The sequence below is a fragment of the Xiphias gladius genome, chromosome 20 (genome assembly GCF_016859285.1).
Source record: "Xiphias gladius isolate SHS-SW01 ecotype Sanya breed wild chromosome 20, ASM1685928v1, whole genome shotgun sequence".
Classification (NCBI taxonomy): Eukaryota; Metazoa; Chordata; class Actinopteri; order Istiophoriformes; family Xiphiidae; genus Xiphias; species Xiphias gladius.
The window spans coordinates 18,446,286-18,467,680 of NC_053419.1; the positions used below are offsets into that span (position 1 = coordinate 18,446,286).

At 41.9% G+C, this 21,395-nt stretch overlaps 1 long non-coding RNA gene across 1 annotated transcript in view; it reads right to left on the reverse strand.

Moving 5' to 3' along the window:
• The window catches only part of LOC120806450, a 152,550-nt gene that overhangs the window by 26,812 nt on the left and 104,343 nt on the right, over window positions 1–21,395 (reverse strand). Inside the window, exon 2 of the long non-coding RNA XR_005709704.1 lies at window positions 16,762–16,842. This is a non-coding gene — a long non-coding RNA (uncharacterized LOC120806450). The remainder of the gene's footprint in view (window positions 1–16,761; window positions 16,843–21,395) is intronic.

Consider the following 21,395-nt stretch of genomic DNA (forward strand, 5'->3'; position numbering starts at 1 on the left):
AAAGCAAGTTTCTCGTTTTTTGTCAGTGATCATCACTTCACGGCTGAAATTGCGAAATGTCTCAAGCAGACTTCATCCGCTGTAGCTAGCTAGCTAATTAGCTCATTTTAACTCTGTTTTGGTCAAAATCTTTGTCTCCGGCTGACTCGTTTGAAATAAGAATGCTTTAAAGATAACTGAGATTTGAATTTGAAACTATAGTGAAAGTAAAGTTTGAAAGTAAATTTTACAGGACTGGTTCCCAAACAGTACTCGAATACTACACAGTGCCGCTACTGAACCCGGCTTTTTCTAGCATCACCTGCAACCCCAACGAGATAATGTACTTAGCAAATGAAATGCTAACTCTTGGCTTTCTAAGTAGGCTACTAAAGTACTGTAGGTAGTATGCTAGCTAGCCAGATATGCTAACATTTGCAGGTTACTATAGGGCGGAGAAACACACTGATAAATCCATTCCTTGCATTTTTGTTCTTGTTAAATTTGAAGGCACCTAAAATGTTAGCAATATTCCCTCACTGCACAGAAAAAGCAGTGCACAGTTTGTGTAATCATTTTACAGTTTGCCTTCCACATATGTTTGACTATCCTTGGGATTTATTTAAAACCTGTATGATCGTCTGACTGCTCATGCTTCTTACACAGTTTAATGTTTTTTTGCAATATCGCCTTGTTCCAAGATCTCAGCAATCAGGTGAGAATAATCTTACTACCAATTGGAAGGATAGCGAAGAGAACACAAGTAAGACCCACGCAGTCCTGATCCAGTCCTCCCAAAAGCACTTACTGTCCTTTCATCTGACTCCCTTTCCCTTCTCATGACTCTGTGCAATGAAATCTTTGGGCTCCATTTCCCCACCATCTTTACAATTCTTCACACATCTCTCATTCCTCACAATTATTTCCCAAATCCTTTCCCCTCTCCCCTCTCGTCTCTTCTTCCCTTCCATCTATCGTCATTTATCCACCCTTGTCTACCCTGACAAGTCCCATGGTTCTCCACCTCCTCTACCTCCCTTACTGCACCTCTTTTCCCCTCATCCTGTCCCAGAGGCCTCCCGATATCGGGGTCAGTGTAATCTCGCCATTGGTAATCTCCAGCTTAATCCTTTCAATCTCTCACGATTAAACACAAAAAGATGTCCGAACAAGAGCTGGAAAAATTACGGCCCATTGCGCAACAGGCTTTATGGTTGCTTTGGGAGGAGAGTGGAGGGGTGAATATGAGGGAAAGGAGGGTAGTAAATAACAAAACAGAGCAAGGTTTTGTTTTATGGGGTTAACTCTAAAACCTGAACATCAGCGCAGCTGCTCTAGCCTGTGTGTAAACCCTTTATACCTCTGCTTGTCTCCCCAGAATTGAAGACTATATGAGTCGGAATATTTTTGGGGCAACAGAAGGTCAGCTCAGGTAATGGGAGTGAGTGGGAAGCAGCGTGTCTGTATTCCAGCGGAGGGGAACAGGGTGCTGCGAGGTGAACAATGCAGAGATCTTCACCATCACTCACTACTCTTTCATCTCTCTATCCCTTTAACCCCACTCCCTGCTTAAGGAGGCAGCGCAAAAATCCGATCATCATGACATTTTCTGTTCGACATCTTTATCATTCTTTGTTGTAAAAACAACAATCCTATGTGCACAGACAGACTGAAAATCTTGCCCAAACTAAAGTATCGCCTTTGAAGAATATAAGGGGAAAACTTTTTGTTTCAATCCTTGATAGAAAAGCTCCCCAATGTGAGTGCCTTCTGTCATCCCGCAGGTACAAACAAGGTCATAAACTTCAGCTGCATGAACACACACACTGTCACACACAGTCAGACTCAGCTACTGTGGTCAAGTGTGTGCCGCTCCTGTAGAGATGGCAGTGGGCCAGACCACATGTGTTCTGGAGCTGGGTGAATCTGGACCCTGAAGGGGAACCAAGGCCATGTGACGTGCTCTTGTTAGGAACGCCTGGATTCCCTGCTGACAGGGGCAAGGCAGAACCGACCCGACAATGCCATTCTGGATCGATCCTGCAAGGGCAAACCAGCTGCTTTGAGAGAGAGACGAAAATGGCCCCCGTGACTGGCCCACTGGTGACTTCCCACCACACGACTGGCGAGGGAGGTGACCTTGTTTGTCTCTGTGATCCAGCAAAAGAAGCCCTGATCTTTTTGTGATTTCTGCCTTCAACCAAACACAGTGGAAGTGAGAATTTTGTTTTTCTGTCCACAGCTTAAAACAAAAAAATGCAATAAGAGGATAAGGCTGGTGATGTTGTACATTTTTCTTTTTGTGGACAAATGCCACAACAACATCAAAAACAACAATAAATTTACCTTTCCATAGACCAACATTAACTATTAAACTAACTATTAAAAACACTACAATAAGCCACACTGTTGCACTGGGTCTTTATTATGATGAACACGGGCACTGTAGAGTCTTGTGAGTCACACACACACACCATTCTGCTGCCGTTAACACTCACTCACAAATGTGTAGTAATCCATGACCGAAAATAGTCCCCAACACTATTTATACCAGTTTTAGAAATATTTGCTAAAAACTAAAGTGCCCGGCTGTTTTAGGAGAATTATTTAGCCTCTTTAGAACCTGCAACTACATATGTGTGATGAATTTTTAAAGTAGGAACAAAGGTCTTGGAGCTGAGAGCCACAAACAAAGTCTGGAAGTCAGAGAGAGCCAGTCCTGACATCACCTCGGGGCTAGCCGCTGTGCCATCAGCTTGTGAAACTCAATGCAACCCCTCATAAAAGGCTTCTTTCATCAATCTTTCATGTGTCTGAGGTTTACTTCCCATATTCTGAAAATTAATTAGTATCTACAACAGCACTTGATGTTCAAGTTCGAGGCATTTGTGATTTTAACAGTTAAATAACAACTGATTTGTTAATAATATAATATACATCCACACACTCATAATGACACACTAATGTCATTATCCCAGCATCTGAACTGTAGTTTCTGCTGTCTACAAAATGTCTATGTTGTCCGAACCTTCTGGTCCAGCTGTTGTTACAGCCATGTCTGAACAAGCTACAGCCACTTGACTGGCCTCTTTTATCAAGCTCATGATGTTTAAAGGGTGCCGATATGAACAATGGATAATGCTTTATTTTACATGTCTGTTATTTCTTAATAATTTCTTGAAAGTTTCCTAGAAAGAATTATGAGTTCTGTTTTTAGTTAGTTTCTAAGTTTTCTAATTTCCATTAAATAATTTGCTCAGTTTAAACCCCAGTGAATATTTATTCCTTATTCATTTATTATTGGAAACTTTATTCTTCATTTATGCTCAATTGTTTGTTTGTTTGTAGACATATTTCACAGTTTGCACATTTAACACACCTGCTGTTCTCCGAATTAAAGTCTCGGTGTTGTGCTAGCTTGGCATTTAGAAATAACTGGGAGTGTACCAACTGTTCACTCTCTGCTTTAGTATTAATAGCAATTTATATGGTTCTTTCCGGGAAACTTCTTAGGAGATTACTTGGAAATTAAAAATTGGAATTTACTGACCTGTAAAATTAAAGTTTTACTGAACACTGAAAAAGTTGAAAAATTGTGAAACTATCCTTTAATTTGCGATGTTCTTGGGCTTTGGGCTATATAAATAAAACTGACTTGACTTATGGAAAATGGTGTCCAATAAAGGATGCTAAAACAGAAATATTACATTAACAAGATTAGATCATTTAAAAAATGAGTTTCCATCAAATTCACAAATTGAATGAATGGCATTAGCCAATGTTGAGCAAGATTGTAGCCCAAAGCTGGGTTTTTAGTCATTTGTTTTATGCGTTATGATGTGTTATGCATTGTTAAATATCAGTGTGATTCTAAGTGAGGTTTTCATACTTCTGGAACAGACACTTGTAAGTTTTTGTTTCACTTCAGCTCTCCTTTTAGAGACCAATAATGCATTTTTGGTTTTGGCTTTTTCATGGGATTTTTCAACAATAAGACAAATTCAGAATGTAGAATATTGCCTGCCAAACAGCAACATGTCTTTCTAGAAACCGTGTCTGTGTTATTCTACGTAATCCACACAACTGACTGTGAAAATTTTTCTCAGGGACTGCTTCTTCATAGAAAGTAGTTCCGGTGACAACTGTTCACAGTGTAGATGTCCTTGTTACTCTTAGAGTAACAGAGACGTTGTGAGATTTATACATCGACACCGAGCTGTTGGTATAAAAGTCTCATTTGTCTCACCCTCCCTGTCACCACACTGATACAAATACACACCAGCCCATATTCACCTTCTTCACAAACAAACATTTCACAATTTGATGGTTACGGATCACTCTGGACATTTGTCTCAGGCCCGTTTGACAGTAAAATGTTTGCCGAGGGGCAGATGACAAACCGTAACACCTCTACTTTTGTTCTTTCCAGGACTTATAAGAATCCAATACCACCGGAGCAGCACTGTCCCTCTTCCCTTCCACTGCTCAGCACTCCATCCACGGGGATGAGTGAAAAGAAATACAGGGAGAAGAAGAGATGGAAAAAGGGTTAGTTGGTGCAGCAGAGAGCAGAAAACAGAAAATTTAGGGGGCCCAGGGGGGTAGGCATGCAGGAGCGAGGAGGGAGACTTTGGGAGAAATTATTTAAAGAGAAAAAGATAGAAGTGTTGATGAGAAGATGAGTTTAAATGAGTAACAGAGAGAGCGGAGCAAAGTCAGAAGACGAATAGAAACAGCTGGCTTAGAGGAATGCGGAGAAGAAGGAGAAAAACCCCCCTAATGTGAAGACGAGCCTGCATAATTCATGTTCTGCTCCTTTTAGAAACAGCAGCTTCATCAGGACAGGGCCGCTTGACTGTAGCAATGCAGCGTGTGTGTTTGAGAGAGAGAGAAAGTGTGTGTTGCGCTAAATTCTGCTTGTAGTGGCATGTTTGTTAGTTTTGCGCTTTCTCTGTGTGCCGTACTTTTACACCGTGCTTGCGTAAAATATGTTCACGTGCATTTGTGTGTGTGTTTAAGTGGAAGTGGAGCTGTCTACAAAATAACAACTTTTAAAACACTTCACCTTGCTCTGCTCTTCACCCTCACTCTCCCTGACTGCACTCTACAAGGCCATTAGAGCTCCCTGAGGCCCATGGAGGCTGCTTGTCTCTGTGTCTCCTTTCATGTGTCTCCTTTCATACTACGGTTCAACTTTACCATGCGCTCTTTGTGAGGTTGACAAACACAGCTGTGCACACACACATATGAGCACAGCTGTGTGCGTCAACCTCACAAAGAGCGCATGGTAAAGTTGAAGCGTAGTATGTTTTTTTCAAGCCACTATGAATGGACGTATGTGGGTGTGCGGCCCCTGTGTACCTTCGCGCTTCTGCCATCACTACCACAACGTGGACAAAGACATGTTTCTGTTTGAGAAATGTTACTGCTCTGTTGTGTCTGAATGTGTGTCGAAGCATACAGTATGAACCCCTGTGTGTGAGCGACTACTCCAGCAGCAGCAGCAGCCTGTGAATACTGTGTGTGCAGCTGCAAACAAGCCGCGGTAGGGTTGCGAAGGGACTCAGCAGGCAGCGCTGGTCTGATCAAAAGATCCCCGGGTCTCTGAAATACACAACTCGGGCTTTACCACTGTTGACTGCTAGATTAGCACGCCGAGAACAAGCATCTCCATACAAACAGATGGATTAAAAAAAAAAAAAAAAACATTCTTAAGAAGAGTTGGCGCTCCCACCCACTCTCCTCACAACCAATATGTTAAAATGTGACAATGTTGTTACAGCAGTGCGCCGAAAGACAAAAGGGAGAAACAGGGGGGAAAGAAAAAGACATATTTTAAGCTGGAAAGAGCAATCTATTAGTCACAGCAGTTTCTCAGATATACAACAAATACCATCAGAGGAAATATTGGGAGAATGTTTCCAGTTTTATACACTGATTACAGTCGCATATCCTCCAGTAATCTGCACAAGACCCCATAATACACACACAGTGAAATGTGTTTGCCCGGGATAAACTGTGCTGTAAACGAAACACACTTGAAATCATGGATAATGAAAGGTTCTGCAACACTTCCCTTCAGTGGAAGCAACTGAGGAACTCATAACCCATTAATAATAATTTACTCACTTTCTAACCAGTCATCAAGTGCGGTTGTAGTAAATTGATAATAAGTGGATTTTTGTACCATGATGCTCTGCACCTCCTTTCCAGAAGGTAAGAGGTTGAAATGCTGTTTAAAATGCGTCTCCTTGATTAATTTAAAAGAGAAATCCCCCATTTTTTTTTACATCAAAATCAGTTTACTAGTAATGGGAGTACTACGCTATAATGTCTTCTGTGGTTTTGGAGGAGCTTTGCCAAGTCATTACTACTGGAGTACTAATGGTGTCATCAGAGTTACCTCTGTTCGGGCATGGAAATGGAAAAATACGCTGTCGTTTGCATTATGGAGACTGTAGGATCCAGTGTTTTTAGTCCTTGTTCCATACTAAGGGGCTAAAAATCAGATATGTTTGGCATCCATTGCATTCAACTTTAATCTTTTTCAAAAGGAAATCTATCCCGTGTGAGTCCCCCAAGTTTATCCTTTTAAAATACTCTCCCACTAGTGAGACGCTTTGGCCTTGGTAGGGCTACTTTAGGTGTGTTTTGGTCTCTACTGGACTCAAACTGCAGACAACCTTCACAAATTATACAATGTTTGAAAGCTCGAAGCCTTTATCAGTGCAAAGCATTTTAGGATCCCCACATCACTGCAACAGCTGTTAACACAGAATTGGGTCAGACATGTAGCTATGGCTTTGTTTTCCACACAAAAGGTACTACTGTAAACCTGTATTCGCTTTTTTGTGCAAAAGATAAACAGGAGAGGCACAAAAACCTTACATTTCTACCGTGGCTGTGCATCTGTAACTTTGGTTCAGTAGCTTGGTTGTAAAATGTAAACAGTTACATTTCTAAGGCGACCAGGGTTATGACTGTAATCAAAAGCGTTAAGGAACAGTAACCTTTTCATTTTGGGTACATTATTTTCAGGCTTGTGCACAAAATGGGGGTATCTGGTAACATGTTGCGGAATTGCAATAATTTTATACACTTTAAATAGGATGCTAAATGTCCGAAAAAAAGAACAACAAAATGAGTTACGCTGCAGGATACACCACCCAAAGGGTTTTCACAGCTTGGAAGCCCAAAAGTTGTGCTTACAAATGGTTAATTACAAATGGCTTATCTTTATAAAGTAATTATAAATTATTTATGTATCAAAATTAATTACATTTTTTACAAGTCATAACATCTGTATAAAGTATGCCTTATTAGAAAGTGATACCTCTATTTTTACATTACTTTCCCTGTTTACTGTGACTTTTTTCAGCACTCAGTGAGGAAATCATGGTTTAAGAAATACAGTATAAATAATACAAACAAAAACTGTACCCCAGACACAATTATTGGCACCCTTCATTAAAATTTGGTTGCAGAACCTTTGGCAACAATGACAGCCTCTAAATGTTTCTTCGAGCCATGTAGAAGCTTCTTGCACCTGTCTGCTTGTAGTTTCTGCCACTCCTCCATTGTAGTGTGTTCAAGCTCTTTTAAGTTTGCAGGAGTCCTTTTATGCAATGGCAGATTTCCGCTCTCTCCAAAGGTTTTCAATGAGATCTAGGTCAGGACTCACTGCTGGCCAGTTTCAAACAGTCCATCTTTTCCTTTTCAACCATTCGATTGAGCTGCTGGATGTGTGCTTTGGGTTGTTGTCCTGCTCAAAGACCCAAGACCTTCACCTCAGACCTAGTTTTCTGACACTGGGTAACAAAGTACACTCTAAAATGCCTTGGTAAACTTTCTTTGATACATTTAGTGCCTCCAGTACCAGACCCAGCAAAGCAGCCCCAGAGCATGACAAAACCTCAACCATATTTTTACTGTAGGCAGGTTGTTCTTTTCCTTATGGGCTTCATTTTGTCGCATATAAACAAACTGATGCACCGCATTCCCAAAGAGCTCTACTTTTCATCTGTCCACAGAACATTACCCTAGAAAGACTGTAGCTTATCTATGAATGTTTTTGCCAACATTAGTCTTGCCTTTTTGTGCCTATCTTTCAATAGTGGTGTCCTCCATCAGTGGTTAATTCAGGTCATGTGAACACTGAAAATCAAGCACAGGTGAGTCTTATTTTTTAATTTTGTCTCAGGAGGTAATTTAAATTCATCAAATGATGAATTCAGTATATGAAAGCTTTTTTTGTTGTTGTTGTTGCTCAGTAACTTTGGACATTTTATTAAATAATCTGATCATACAGAATTGGTTAATTTGCATTTGCATCTGAAGATATTCTAAATTCTGTATTGAAAATTAAGGGGTGCAAATAATTTCAACCAGGACTGTAGCTCCCTTTGCGTTTTAGGTTCACATACTGTATGTACATTGAAAGAGTTATCGGTTGCTATAATGATGTGATAATGCATTCTGAAGTAGAGCTGTAGCTAATATGAGGCTTCAACAGTCTGAATTAGTCAGACCTAGGGGATGTTAGTCATTTTAGTCATTTTAGTGAAATGATCGCCATTTTTCCTCTTTGTGTTTCCCTGGACAGTGTTTCCCAGGATGAGCTGCAGTGGAGGGCTAGTAAAACAAAAAGGGAATTACGTTAAAAAAGACAGTAAATTTGGAAGATACCCACTTGATTTGACAAATTCATACTGTTAAAGATTCATACTACCTGTGGCTGAACACTGGAAAACATTTTGCACAAAAAAAGGACTGAGGACTTTGCTCCCCATCTCTTACGCTGGAATCACATTAGGATGGGATCTCTTCAGGGCCAGTATGGACAGGGGGAACATATGCATCAAACAATAACTCAATGTACATATTGGCGTGTCAGCCCCGTTTTAAGAAAACCTTAAAAAATGCAAACCTGTCCTTTAAGCTTTTTTCCCCCGCAGTCACATCAGCAGCCTGCAACTGTCCCACCGCCCGGCTGGAAACTCCATTCAAATATTAGTGGGGTTACATTTTCTTTCAAAACACTGCCTGTCAGCATAGCCATGTGCTAAAGCTTACCCCAGGGTTTTAAATATGTATCTTGAAGGTTGTTTGGGTTTTAATATTATTCAACAGAGTGATTTGATGAGAGGAGTGTTTGCCAGATCCCTTCCTATTACTCTGGATTATGGCTTTTCCAAATGCTTTCATTAGGCTGGACCTTTGAATTTTGATCTGAACATGGATTATAGGATACTTACCTTTGCTGCCCTTTAACCTGTGTAACATCCCCACCTTGCTTTCATGCTGCAATGACTGCGGCAGAGGTCATGGGAGAACACAGGGAGGCCCTCCTCTGGCTGAGTACGCAATGCCCATAAAAATCAATTTAAGTCCGCCACTAAACAAGCAGCTTTTTGATTCTCACTAATTATGAAATGGTTAAGCATTCTATGCGTGTTTCTCTCCTGCGCTTGAGTTGAGCTGCCATACAGCTGCAGTCTTCCACCGGCCCTCAGATGAGGCTCGTCAATTAGAGCACAGGCCGAAGCGCGGCATGTTAATTTGCGGTAAAATATTCCTCCTCCAGCGCTAATTAGGTGCTAGCTGTGGTAGAGGAGCACCGTTCGCCAAGCGAGAGCAGTCTGTGCTGCATAGCAGTCCCCCGGTATCGTTTGGCTGACCAAAGCAGCCGCGATAACAGGGAATTATTTTAATTAACCGGTGCCGCCTTCTGCAGCTAATGAGCCTAGTTAAAACAAACCCGACATCTTGCTGCAGCATGCATGTTCCCGGCTGCAGAACCGTGGATCATATACTTAAAAGACAAAATGTGCAGATAAATAAATTACAAGGTGAATAAATAAGAAGAGGTCATGCATAGATAAATAAGAGGAGTACTCTGAATAGGGTGTGCAGAACAATGCGTACAAGGCATCAGAGTCTCAGGGGAATGTCAAACCGCGTAAGTGCATGTGTGTATTTGAGTGTCGGGTTGAGAGACGATGACCATGACATGCCGGGAGTAACAGTGTACTGAATACAGCAGACAACAGTCTCTCGCTTCTGGAATCTTTTAGTCCACATACAGAAAACAGAATGATGAGCTTCCCATGTGAATGTGGGAGAAGGACACTTTTTTTTTCTTCTCTCTCCTTCCGACTGAGTCAGAGTGAGAAAAGAGGAGGCTTTGAAACTCTGCCCAGTCTCCTGCACAGAACAGCAGAGGAGGGAGAAAAAAAAAAAAGAAACGAGTTGGCCCTCATTGTGGTTATTACTCTTCAGTTGTGTAACAGCGACATTTGCCCCCGTCTGAAGCACATTCATCTCTACCGCCGAACCACCTGCATTCTAAGAACTGCTGGCTATGGATATCGCATCGCACACAGGTGACACTCGTTTTCATTCCCAGGACCTACTGCATATGGACAGGGGAGCTAGTCTAGTACAGTAGGGAAAGATGTTAACAAAGCTGCCGAGCTGGCAGGAGCGCAGACCTGCAGTATCATAAAGTGACGGCGCGTTTTAATGTCTATGTATGCTTTCAATTAAGCGACAGCACATGTGCAAAATATTGCATCGCTTTGTAGTTCCATATGTCTGGGGATGAGGCCTCGGCATTCAGGGAGCTGACACAGGAGACCAGGCACTGTCACGCTGATGAGGTAATCACCAGCGGGACCTTAGTGTGGTGAACTACACAGTTAACTAACACCTCTGAGACGATCTACACCACCCTCATGTCCTATCAGGCCAACTGCAGATGTCTAACCTGAAATCAGTCACCCAGGCCTGTAGAGAAACGCTGCAGTAACTGTGGAGTGGCTCTTATTACCTGTACGCGGGGGCTGAACTTGAATTAGTCAGCATGGCACATTCATTAGCCTGCTTGAATTTACCTCCTTGAACCTGCTAATGTGCAGTACTGTACATCATCTGCACATCACGTGTTTTACCATTACACTTAGCCTCTCATCTAAAACCAAGCGATTCCAGTGATGGCAGCAGTCAAGGTCATATGATGAGAGCTGGAGGTGTATGTGATGGGAATTCACTCACCAGATTGATTCCCCTCGTGCGTCCTAATGATCAAACCCTGGCGGATTTAGAAGCCCCTTAATGAGACTGTGGAGGATACGGGCGTACAGGGAAATGAGATACTGTAGGTACACAGAGTTACAGTAGAGAGGGCCAAATGAGAGGCTGTTTCATGGTTTGAACTCCAGATCATGTCTGCAGTGAGAGCGGAATAACCCAACTCATCTTATTAATATAAATTTGACAAGCTTGCACTGAAACGTCTACAGTATCTTACAGCTTTCTGTTACACTGTATGTGTCTTTAGTATTTGTACCGCAGCCCAATAAAACTGAGGTCAATGCAATTTCCCTTGTGGGGTTCCAAGTAATAAAAAAATCCTTTTTAAAAAAAAAAAACAAGAATGAAAAAAAAACAAAAAACAGTGGCGACTCCTCTTTCCAGAGAAAATTAGTCTGAATAATGTACAAGTCTTGCTATGAGGTGTTTTAATTGGAATTACTGTATTTTCTACCAAAGAAATAATCCCTAAATGAAAAAATTACACTGCGCTCTGTCTTTTCATCAAACATTTTGGTTTCTGGTCCTTAATAAATGAAGTGACTTGTCCTTTACAGGTTACTGACTTAGTGTGGGCATGAGTTGTGAACAGTTTAACCAAAAAGTGATCTCTCTTCTCAGATTGTATCGTTGATTATCAGGTTGAGACTATGACGCATTTTTAAAGAAAAACTAGAGAAAAAGCTTGGGAACCACTGATCTAGATTATACATTATATTTTTTTTGGGGGGGGGGTAAATTACATAAAAAAATCCCTGCATCTTGAAAGATCACCCTTTTTTTTTTTTTTTTTTTTAAATCATGGAACTTTACGATAGTTAACGCAGGCTTGGAAGTCCATGACGTATCTTTCACAATATGCGGTCCATATAAACAATTGGTATAAAGCAATGCTGAGCTCTGCTGCCTCCTTTCAGAAGTTTAACTCCTTCTACATTCACAGCCTCCCCCATATTAGCATTTAGCTGGACGTGAATTTTGAATGTTTTTGACATAGGTCCGCGTCCAATAAATGTTGTGCATCACAGGCATCAACAGGGGGGCGGGGCTTATGAGCTCAGGGACAGTTTGGCTTCAAATTTTTTCCACAGCCACACAGCCAAACTAAAATGCAAATCGATTCAACAATTGTTAAAACCTTAACATGAATATCCTGACTGAACTGCTTTTATTCATCATGAAGTAAATGTTCCCTGTTTTATTCTTCCCTGAAGGTGCAGTAATATAAAGCTAATAGCTAATAGAAGAGGACGGAAAGAGAGCTATTAGGATGGACCCTGAGAAGAAAAAGAAGAAGAGGAAGAAAAGAAAAGAAAGAAGACATTTGGAAGAGGTTGTTCAAATTACAGAAAAAGAGAGGAAGAGAGAGAGAGAATGCAGAGGGAAAAAAAGTAATCTCCAAGTATAAAAACTGGGGGCACTGAGACAGATGTCTGTGGTATTTCCTAGGTCGCACCCCCATAAATCAGACTCCAGTGGTGACGTGGACGTGAGGGGTTTGTAGCCAGAAACTCATTTTGGATTTAAACAGGTCTTTGCTCGCTATGATTGAGCAAGTGGACGCACATGTGTGACAGTACAACACGGCCCTATTGAGATCCCAAACCAGCACCGACGCTGGAATTAGTCCCTTTCATACCCCCCCCCCAACCAACAACCACCTAATTCTCCCAAGCCTTCGACCAGCTTTATTAAAAACATGAGGCAGAGTTGAAAAATGAGCTGAACTCAATCTGGGCTTTAGATGGACGCATACCGGGTAGCGTGCTCTGGAGGAGCAGAGGGAAATGACTTATGAAATACAACCTTGTCTTTAAATACAATACAGCCCTTGTTGCACACATGTACAGTTAAGAGTGTGGGTTGAATACACAGTCACACACACACACACACACACACGCACACTGGTGCTCATGCAATCCTACGCACAAACATACACATGCCAAGCTTCAGAGCAACTGCGTGAACAGTGTTTCATGTACGAGATGGAAACTGTCAGGGTGCTGCTTAACAACAAAGTTTTCACTTGAGACAAAGCCTGAGCAGCACTGAATGCTCCGATTCACCAGATTACTACCGAGCAAACAGTTAGCCACACACAAAATAATGAAGGAGTTATGGAAATTATACATTTTAAATAAGGTAAATCAACACAATCTCCCAGTTTCTGCAGCCAACTCACACAGTGGGCTTACCAGATGACAGCGCTTAGAGAAGTAAAGCAAACACTGTGCTGCTTCTTATCAAAGGGCTCCTGCTGCCTCTGACTGGTTTTAATGAGGAATTAGCAGTAAAAGATAAACAAACAAATTCTGATTTTACTATTCACTCTTGTCTCGTGGTGCTCCGCCACGCCTCGCCCCCCCTGTCCATCAAAGACCCGAGCAGATCTGGGCGAGAGCTTTCTTCACTCAACACCAGAGCTGTGAAATATTATCAGCTTGTTGCAGCTCGTGCTTTGCCGCGATTTCCTTACAATACTTTCCTTGTTTGACTGACCAACTTATTAGCTGTGGCTCGCAGAACAGCGGGGAGTATGTGTTCCTTGTCATTTAGGTGCTTGCTGGGTCATCAGCGGTAGAGCAGGACTGCAGCACCAGGAGAGCGATGCATAAAGAGATGCACACACGCGCACGCGCACACACACACACACACACACGCACACTGGTGCTCATGCAATCCTACGCACAAACATACACATGCCAAGCTTCAGAGCAACTGCGTGAACAGTGTTTCATGTACGAGATGGAAACTGTCAGGGTGCTGCTTAACAACAAAGTTTTCACTTGAGACAAAGCCTGAGCAGCACTGAATGCTCCGATTCACCAGATTACAACCGAGCAAACAGTTAGCCACACACAAAATAATGAAGGAGTTATGGAAATTATACATTTTAAATAAGGTAAATCAACACAATCTCCCAGTTTCTGCAGCCAACTCACACAGTGGGCTTACCAGATGACAGCGCTTAGAGAAGTAAAGCAAACACTGTGCTGCTTCTTATCAAAGGGCTCCTGCTGCCTCTGACTGGTTTTAATGAGGAATTAGCAGTAAAAGATAAACAAACAAATTCTGATTTTACTATTCACTCTTGTCTCGTGGTGCTCCGCCACGCTCCTCGCCCCCCCTGTCCATCAAAGACCCGAGCAGATCTGGGCGAGAGCTTTCTTCACTCAACACCAGAGCTGTGAAATATTATCAGCTTGTTGCAGCTCGTGCTTTGCCGCGATTTCCTTACAATACTTTCCTTGTTTGACTGACCAACTTATTAGCTGTGGCTCGCAGAACAGCGGGGAGTATGTGTTCCTTGTCATTTAGGTGCTTCGCTGGGTCATCAGCGGTAGAGCAGGACTGCAGCACCAGGGAGAGCGATGCATAAAGAGATGCACACACGCGCACGCGCACACACACACACACACACACGCACGCACACACGCACGCACACGCACACACACGCACACAAACAAACACACTAAATAAGCGTGGGTGGGCCCATGGCCCATGGCCTTGCTCCACAGATGATTAAAGCCAGTGGTGACAGCGAGAAACGTGTGTGTGTGTCTGCAAAAGCAGAAACAAACATACAAGTGAGCGCACACACACATGCGCACACACACACACACACACACATAAAGATAAAGAGGAAATCTACCAGTGGTGCCTCACAACACACAGGCGAATAAACAGCTTTTGATCAGCTTTCAGAAGAGAGATGGTCCACAAAAATGCCTCACAAACAACGACAGTAGCAGAACATGTTCTGCTGCTCAGTAACACAGAGATCATTGGTACTCTGCCACTAACACAGAGTTTAACTTTAGACAACAGACTGACATATTAAATTGAAATCCGAAGCTAATCTGCTGGCTGTTTTTTTTTTTTCTTGTCCTCTCCTTGTCTTTTTCTCCCTCCTTAGACGCGGACATCAGCCTTCCTGCAACCCTTAGAGCCAAAGACAGGAAGAATGAGCCTACGGCAAAGTGACCTTCTGGGGATGGAGGGAGGCCAGGGGAATTCTCTGACACCACTGATCTCCACCCGGTGGAGTCTCAGCTCAGACAAAACTCTGTTCTGATGCGGCCATCAGTGATTGGCAGAGGAGATGGAGTGAATTTTAAGCACTGTTGCTGTGCAAGGGAGATCATTTGACTACAGACTGACACGTCTGGTGATGGCTGTTGGCAAATTAACCCTTGAAGAAATGTCATGAAGAGAGATCTAAGGTGAAGACAGATCTCACGCTTGATTAAAGAGAGAGGATGCACAAGGGAGAAGGCTGATCAAAAACTTGGCTTCTGGTCCCTTGCAGAATTAACCTGATAAATGAACTCCTGAAGGTCTTGTGTACAAAATGATGAGATTTGCTGACCTCGAGGCTCAGCTCTGAGAAGTAGCCGGGGCAGCATAATTAAAGGTTGCTGTTTGTGTTTTTCTTCGTTCTCACCACTGCAGCTATATCAAATTATGTGGCCAGAGCTCTCGGTGACACTTGAGAGACCTCCACTGCCCCGGTATCAACGCTAGACCCTGTCAGTGTCAGCGCTTCTGCACACAGCATTGCTCAGCATGTCATATAACCCGCAGTTCACCAATTTTGTTTGTGCAGTCTCACACATCTGCACACCAAAAATAAATAAACAGACAGACGAATAGATAGATAGATAGATATGTCAGAGTACTTTGGCGACATGACTCTCACAATTTAAGGAATATTTTGACATTTGGGGCATTAAAGTCGTTCATTTTCTTGCTGAATAAATCAGAAAATTGATACTACTCTCGTGTCCATTAACTCTGAAGCTAGAACGAGGAGACAGTTATCTTAGTTTAGCACAAAGACAGGAAGCAGGGGGAAACATTGAGCCTGTCCAGGGGTAAAAAGCGCCCTAAAAAGCACCTCCACGGTTTACTAATTGCAGCGAGATACAAATAGTATGAATCTTCTCATCTAACTCTTAGCAAAAAAAAAAAAAAAAAAAAAGGGAATAAAAATATTCCCGAAAATGTTGATATCCCAGGTTCTCATAGCAATTCGGACATTTCAGTACTTTTGATATCTTCGACGCCTATCAGATGTAAGAAAGATCCTTGTGAATTCTCAGAAAGAGGTTATGGACATCAGAGATCTATTAAAATGCACATGCACTATAATTATACTGCGCATAATTATTTAAAATAAACCTTAGTCATGTTTATGTCTCAAATATGTCGTCTCTCTGTAGTACTACCATTTTAAATCACATGCAGGTAAAGCTACAAGTCACCTGTTTTTTGGAGTTCCGGCACCAGATGTTACGACAGCCTCACTGGCCTTGCAAGACCATAAGACCAAAGCTGAGGGCTAGAAGGCTTCTAAAGTGAGCCCAGTAGATGTTAAGCTGACTGACGGGGACCGAGACATCATTTCTAGATGAATGTAAGTCTTGCGGTTCAAAAAGTTACTGCAGTAATTAATTTAAAAATACAAATACTTGAACATGTGTCGATACAAAAAAGAAAAAATAATTAAAAAGTAACTGCAGTTCAAGTATATAAATGAACTACTATAGGTAAAAAATTAAATACGTCTTGTGATAAGCATACAGAGCATCAAACTAATATAAAACCATATTTAAAAAATTTTCATCAAGGCAGCTTGCAGATAAAAACTCAACTGTAAATGTCCTGACAGAATGCTATAGTACTTCTTACCTGCTGGCAGGTGTAGATGAAGGCTGTGTATGGGGTGAGAAGTATCCTTTATAATGCTTGGTGTTCTTGTGGAATCAGTGCCTGAAATAAATAAAACAATAATTATTATAATGATAAAACAATGATAATTATCTGTATGGCTGGCGTCTGCAATGGCTACCCTAGACTGTCAAGGTTTGTAATCTGTCATGGCTCAGCGACTGTTCCACAGTCACCACAGAGGGTCGTATTTGATCACCTTAAATAAGCCCCACCTGAACCTGGAGTCACTCAACTTGAAGCAATCGTCTCGGCCCGGATTTTGTCCTGTACCAGGGTTTCTTATTAGGGAAGGAACATTTTGTTGTAGGAACACAAGAGAGGGACACAGAAGGCAATACAGTATGTTACCCTTTCGGCTAAGATTGCCATGTGCATGTAAGAGATAAACAAATAACAAATATAACCAAAAAAATGGACTGAAAATATAATTATTACCAAATTCTATGTCCTGAAAAAATAAAAACAAGCTGCTACTCAGCACTAACATCAACACTGAACAAATGCAGCTGCAACCTTCCTGCTCTCCCCGGCTCCCCCTTCTTCTAACTCCGCCTCTTTCTTTTTACTTGGTATCAGGCATCCCTACAGGATTTCTGTGTTTTTCCTCTCAGCTTGTCTTGTTTGATTCAAACTCTCGTTTCTTAAAACAACCTGCCAGACTTTGTAAGACCTGCCAAAGACTCAGGCGCTGTGATCTGAAGTCTGGTGGCTGGGTCCAAGGACCAGTGGCGGAGAGAGCCGGAACAGAGCTGACCATAGATCTGAGTAATGGTCCATTTTAGGTGGAAGAACAGTTCCGTTCCAGAAGAGTTCTGCCCACAGTGAGGGTCATGTTTAGAAAGACGGTGCAGACGGAGATCCGATACAGTCCTCTTGGTTGGCAGAGATTCAGCCTGATTATATGCTGTTTATACATAGACATCGGCCCTAATGTGCGTGTATATCTACGTAATTGTATTATGTGAGTGTGTGAAAGGGGGAGAACCGGATGGGTGGGGGGTGCAGGGGTGCAATTGGATGTCTTTATTCTGTCGTCTCACTAGGGGGGAATAAAGCAGGTGCTTACACGGCTCAGCACTTCCCTATGACTGTGCCAGCGCCAGGGGCAACCACACATCCAGTGTTAATCACCATGTTCTCTGCCATTTCACACACACACACACACACACACACACACACACACACACACACACACACACACACACACACACACACACACACACACACACAGAAAAATACAGGCGCACTTGGGGCACCCCAACTGCCTGCAGGGAAATAGGGGGCTAATCCGACAGTGATCTAGTGACTCTGGAGAGAAACCCAGCGCACAGAAGAATGTCACTAGCTTAGTGAGGGGAGAGAAAGTGTGTGTGTGTGTGTGTGTGTGTGTGTGTGTGTGTGTGTGTGTGTGTGTGTGTGTGTGTGTGGTTTTGTATTTTTGTAGGGTTACATTATAGTAAGGCTAAGAGAGAATGGGCATGTATTGATTTTGATGGGTAAATTAATGTAATAAAATACGTAGTAATTAACAAGATTATATGTGCGTTTCCATCTGCAGGAAATTTTTGCTGTTTGGTCAAGTATCTTAGCTTTTTCCACAGCATTGTTATACACCCGGCATTCTTAAAAACCCACAACTACAAACATGTTTTTTTGCTTGTAGTTTGTAGCTAACAATAATCAGGATGGACCAACGCCCAAGTCCAGGCTTTGTTGTCAATTTTCACTTTAACAGTCATCATCACGCTATATCGTCACACGTACAGATGATGTCAAAGGCCATGCGGGGGGGGGGGGGGTTGTGAGGTGCGGTGTAAATGCTAAATGCTTACGTCCGCTGAAGCTCTGCAAATTGTAAATGGCTCATCACAGCAGTACAACTGTTATGCATGGTCGTATGAAGCAAAAGCATCCTGGAGCTCTTTGTTATTTTGTTTACTTTTATCCCCACCCAAGCATTATATATTAGGATTATTTACAGGAGAAACAAGTAATTTATGCACCACTGCTGTTATGGTAACGTAGCATTACACCAAGCATCATGTAACGTTGTTACTCAGTTGTATTGTTTTCTGACAGGTATTCCTAATATTTTGTCAACCTTAATTCATATAAATGGGTTCGAAAAATTTATTAGGAACACTTCTCAGTATAACCCAGCACAGTTCAACAGCACCACAAATTGGAGCCTCCAAAATGACCGGTAAAATAAATCAACATCCTCTTAAACAGATTTAAAAAAAACCTGAACATTAAAATTCTCATCAAGGGAGGATTTATTTCAAGCTTGCTGTACTGTACTGCGTTAGTTTTATCTAGGTGTACCTAATAAACTGGCAAGGGAGTGTATGTGTCACACTAATCCTTTTTAATTTGTGGTCCAGTATTTTCTGATCAGGTATCTGAGAAATAGGGTCTATTATAATTATTAATATCATAACACGGCAGTGACGTGGAAATTCGATGATGACGATTATATGATTGAATGAAATACTGAACTATTAATGAGATAACAAGCATGGTTTGAACGGGCACCGCACGAGCTAGCAATAAATATAAAGTACAGCTGAGGCTGATGGGAAGGTCATGCTGCTAAACGAAAAGTAGGGATCTACTCATCTAGAGACTTTGAGCAAATTTCACAGCAATCCATCCGATAGTTGTCAAACTATTTCACTCGAGACCAAAAGAAATAAACCTGCAAGTGGCACAAGAGGACACGTCAGAGGATTATCAGAGTAATTAGGATACGTAATTTAGGAAAGAAGAATGCCTGTACTAGATTTTATGCAAATCCATCCAATAGTTTAAGATGTTGTAGTGGCAAACTTGTAGTGGCGTTAGAGGAAAAGGCAGGGGATCAACAGCCACTGGGACTAAATGTCTGGGAATCATTACTGTCTGTAAAAACTGTCATGGCAGTCTATCCAGTACTTGTTGAGCTATTTCAGTCTGGACCAAAGTGGTAAATACACCAGCGAACAAACCAACATTACCAACCTTAGAGGCACACTGCTAGCAAGGCTAAAAAATATTACAGATTTCAGCTTGTTCAGCTTTTTCATCTTCATGCAAGTTATCTAGGGAGGCAGGCATGTAATAACGAATATTTTCAACACTAACATATTCACATTTTCAACACACCACCTATTTCAACACTCCTTCATAAAAGCAGCCCTGCATGGTGCTTCAGTGTGCCGATGCTCATTATTTTGTTAGTGTGGGTGTGTTTCTGTATGTACTCCACTCACATAATTACAGGCAAACAAACTGTAATACAGGAGGTGGAAGGAAAGTCTAGCGAAGTGGGGTGGGGAGGCAAAATCAAACAAAATAGAAATAGATGAAGATTATAGAGATTAACCAGATACAGAAAAATAAGAAGGTTGGCAGTAAAAAAAAAAGGTGGCAAGAAGGATGAAACAGAGAGCTGGAGAGAGTTGAAGCAAGCAAACAGTTTGGACTCTCCTGGGAAGGATCTGTTCATCCCACACATATCGAGGGATGAAGGAGAACAAATGTTCCTGGGCCCACAAGTCACATAACAAAGATCGGACTGTGCCACAGCTCCAACAGATTCCTCTGAGCTTCTATTGTTAGAGCACAATTCCCACAAGACGCCATGAGAACGAGCATGGATAAGCAGCTCAACCTTTAGAAAATATGTCTCCTCTTTCTCGAAGACTAATGCTCACTGGTTGTGGCGGGAGGATGATTTTTATCCATGTTGGAGGCATGGCTCTATGGGTGGCGATGTCAGTCTGTCGGTACATCCACCACTTTGGTCCAGACTGAAATAATTCAACAATTATTGGATAGATTGCCCTGAAATTTTGCAAAGACATTCCTGTTCCCCAGAAGATGAATCCTACTGACGTTGGTGATCCCTTAACTTTTTCCTTAGTGCCATAAGCGGGTAAAAGTTTCCTCTTATCTAGTATGGATTGCCATGAGATTTGGCACTCACATTCATGGTCCCCTTATGATGAATTGCAATCAATTTGGTGATTCTTCCCTTTGCATCTAGTGCCATCATTAGGTCAAATGTAAATTTGTCCAATACTTTGGTTTATGACCAAATACCTGCAAAAGGAATGACATTTCCATCAGCCTCAGCTGTACAAAGCCCTGCTCAAAGCCCTGCTGTACTTAAGCACAGCCTCACAGAGCTCCTAGCATAGCTGTAGATTCTTAGTCTTGTTGACTGATGTTGAGAGCTGGAGTATCCAGAAAATTTATAGGTTGAAGACATTTTTACTTGTCATAGAAGGAGATGCACAGGTTGGACTGATCACATTATATAGACTCAATTTCATTAAGGTGTCCCAGTAAGCCATGCCAGTGTACCAGCATGCACAATACAACTGTCAAAACTTAATGGTTTGCAGTCAGCAATAAAGTTATTAATGACACCTTACTTTTCCCTGCTGTTACATGTCAAAATCTCCAGGAAAATCTTACTGGTTTCAGTTCATGTCATTTTTAAAATCAACTAGACACTTGCCTGGGATATATCTTCAATTTGACTGTGCCAACGCCAGGGGCAACCACACAGCCAGTGTTAATCACCATTTTCTCTGCCATTTCACTCA